Source organism: Onychomys torridus, chromosome 10 (genome assembly GCF_903995425.1).
Source record: "Onychomys torridus chromosome 10, mOncTor1.1, whole genome shotgun sequence".
Taxonomy (NCBI): Eukaryota; Metazoa; Chordata; class Mammalia; order Rodentia; family Cricetidae; genus Onychomys; species Onychomys torridus.
In genome coordinates this window covers 44,273,867-44,276,310 of record NC_050452.1, presented here as the reverse complement: position 1 = coordinate 44,276,310, position 2,444 = coordinate 44,273,867, and the positions used below count along the sequence as shown (strand labels likewise).

General features: G+C 59.9%; 1 protein-coding gene across 3 annotated transcripts in view; it reads left to right on the top strand.

Annotated features, from left to right (window-relative positions):
• Positions 1–1,204: 1,204 nt before the first annotated feature.
• Positions 1,205–2,444, top strand: part of N4bp2 (NEDD4 binding protein 2) — a 78,543-nt gene continuing 77,303 nt past the window's right edge. For 2 of the 3 annotated variants that reach the window (XM_036200821.1, XM_036200820.1), the window contains exon 1: positions 1,601–1,943. The gene's annotated coding sequence lies outside the window, so the exon portion shown is untranslated. Of the gene's footprint in view, positions 1,255–1,600; positions 1,944–2,444 lie in introns of those variants that run through there. The other variant, XM_036200822.1, reaches the window with a different exon arrangement.

The window sequence follows — 2,444 nt, the reverse complement described above, 5'->3', positions numbered from 1 at the left end:
AAGTTTTATTATCATGTTGAACATACTTCAGGTGAACAAAATTAATATAGGTTTGCTAGATTTGTTTGAAGTTTATAATTACTAAGGTTCTTTCATTTCAAAAGTGGCATATATTAGTTAGTTATTAGCCTCCTAATAGCTGCCTAGAAGCAGAGTTAATGTTAGGTTCTCACCAGTAGCTATTTATGCTTGGGATTCTGGATTATTAACATTTTTTGTTTATGATATTTAGAAAAAGCCTTAATGAAGGCGTTTGTGTAGTAATTTTTTTAAACACCGAAACTTAACATCTCTAAAAAGACAAAAGATTTCCTTTTATATTCTTTCCTGTGTGGGAGATTTTTCAGAAAACTTACCACCCTAAGGTCTCTGCTTAAATGTACTAGTTTCTAGAAAAAAAAAAAAAAAAAAAAAAAAACCAACCCACTAGACCATTTTCTCATTGCGTGTGAGAGTGTGTCAAACCAGGCCCGAAGGAAGGGAAAGGGAAACATTTTTTCACTTGTATTCTCTCCAAATTTACATTCAGTTTAAGTAATTGTCGTAACAGCACTGACAGTTAATCTGTCTCTTTGATGTAGGCGAATACTTTATCATGAGGTTATTTTACTGCGGCCGGGGGGTGGGGCAGTGAAAGACTACAAAGTAATTACAAAGAGAGAGCAAACTCCTGAAGAAAACAGAAAAGAAAAAAAAAAAAGAAAGAAAAAAAAAGAAAAAAGGCGAAACGTCCAGTATCATCATTAATCAGAAGGCTAGCGTGAGACACTTTTGTGCTCTGAAAGCACCGATCGTTTCACGAAAGGGCAGAACACATTAAACAGGGAAGTCAAGAGTCCAGCAAGAAAAACATGGAGCGGGCTTAGGGGACGGGCTAATCCTCCAGGATCCTAAGAGGGAAGGGAACACTGTTGCTTTTTCTTGGCACCTGAAAACTCCAGCTCCACGGGGGCAAAGGCCGCCGCTCTCCTGGGCTCGGGCCAGCGTGTTCCGACCGCACGTTGGCGGCGCGGGCCGGGTACCCGCAGCCTCCGTCCGGGTCGCTGCGGCCGCGGGCCCTTTGTTTCCCGCGGGGGCGCCTCCGCCTGTCTGCCCCGAGCGAGCGGGCCCCCGTGGGGCCACCGCGGGCCCCATCGCCTCGCCCCGCCGACCTCGCAGCTGCAGCCCGGCCCGCCCCAGCTCCCAGTTCCTCCCTCGCCGCCCGGGCCAAAAAAAACGACCTTGTTTTTGCTTTTTCGGGTTCGGGGAAGAGAGGTGAGGGCTTGACCCGGCCGCGGCGCCCCGGGACAAGCAGTAAGCGGGCCCCGCGGCACCGCCAAAGGGACCCGCGCTTGCCTTCTGCCCCAGAGCCCGAGGGGGACGAGGGAAGCGCAGCAAGCTTCCGGGAGAGGGTCCCAGGCTGCGCCGCCCGCCAGGCCCGGGACTCGCTTCCCTTTAAGGGAGCCCGCGAGTGGTCAGCACCGGTGGGCTCGGGTCACCGGGCCGGTCCTTGGGCGTGCGTGGGCCGACGCACCCTGGAGGGTGCCCGGGGGTGGGGTGGGTGGGGGACTGAGTGACAGAGGTCACGGCCCCGAGCCGGGGCGGGGGCGGAGGGCGGCGATCCACCTGGCTACGTGGCAGCCATTGCGGCGGCCGCGAGACCCCTCCCCACGCGGCCGCCCACCCGCCCTCTCGCGGCGGCGGGCTCCGGAGAGGCTGCTGCTCTTCCCGGGTCGGACGGAGAGCGGCAGTGTGTCCCCGCTCCGCACGCTCGTTCCCTCGCTCGCTGCGTCTCTCTCCCCCCCATCCCTCCCTCCCCGCGGCCACAGCTGCTCGCCAGCCCCGCGCCGCGCTGCGCCGCGCCGGAGAGCGCAGCAGCAGCGGCGGCGGGAAAGGGTTGCGGACCCGCGGCGCTCACTCGACGACGCGGCACCCGGGGCCTCGACGTCCCGCTCCGGGAACAGGTAAAGACGGAGAGTTGTTGTTGGGGGGCGAGGGGAAAGGCAGGCGACGGGACCCGGGGAGAAGGGGGCCAAGCGAGGAAAAAGAGGATGGAGAGGTTGCGCGCGGGGGTTGGGGATCCCGGGAGCGCGGAGCCCCAGAGGAGAGAGGGCCCGAGGCGGGCGGGCGGGCGGCGAGCGACGCGGAGACCCGGGCAAGCGCGGGCCGGAAGGGGAGTGAGGCGTCGCGGGAGGCGGGCCCTGGCGCGCGGCCCGGGGAGCCGAGAGAAGGCGGGCGCCGCGGCCGCTTCCCGGGCCTCCAGCGCCTGGCGGGCCTCCAGGCCGCGACACACCCCTCCCGCCTCCGGGGCTCTCCCGGTGCCTCCTCGCCCCGACTTGACCTCGCGCCCCCGCGAGCCTTCCGCCGTTTTCCCAGGCCGAGCCTTCTGGGAACTTGGGCCGCCTGCCCGGGCACGTAGTGCTAGTAGAGGTGTTTATTTACTCACTTCCAAAGCACACACGCAC